Source organism: Myotis brandtii, unplaced genomic scaffold (assembly GCF_000412655.1).
Source record: "Myotis brandtii unplaced genomic scaffold, ASM41265v1 scaffold569, whole genome shotgun sequence".
NCBI classification, from domain to species: domain Eukaryota; kingdom Metazoa; phylum Chordata; class Mammalia; order Chiroptera; family Vespertilionidae; genus Myotis; species Myotis brandtii.
This window is the reverse complement of record NW_005370127.1, coordinates 135,629-136,256: the sequence shown is the minus strand read 5'-3', so window position 1 is coordinate 136,256 and position 628 is coordinate 135,629.

Genomic DNA, 628 nt, shown 5'->3' with positions numbered 1-628 from the left:
ATATATGTACACACACACACACACACACATATATATACACTATATATATATATAGTATGTGTTTGATTATTCAAATATTTCAAATGTTTTCAAGACTGATTCTGTCAATAATTGTTTCTGTAGGCATCTGCTCAGAGTGCATTTTGTGATTTTTTTCTCTATGATATTCTATTTCTTAGAATTTTATCAATTGGAATTCTTTAAGGCCTGAGTTGAGGATAGATTATTCCAGAGAATCTTTGGTTTGTTTTTACCAGATACCTGAGACATTACCTACCTAGGACCACTTTAAACTAAAGTCTTGGCTTGAGGTTCAATGAACTTGGACTAAAAAGCTATGTGAAGGTCAACTGCTGGTTACAAATTCTCAAGAGACTTTTCTTTTCTACCTTGTGTCAAGGTTTAAGAGCAGGCAAATTTCTCTTTTGTCTCAAAGAAGAGGGGTGAGACCTTATTTCTAGGTTATCCCTGCGTTGAGAGTAAAGCCCTTTGGGGTTCCATCTTTACTAATGGGGTCTTACATCAGACTCTTCACATTTGGAGAGGCCTTACTTCTGTGTCCTTCGATTCACAAGGTTATGAAAGCTGAAGCTTAAATTCACCAGATTAAGCAAATGCCCTCAGGTGG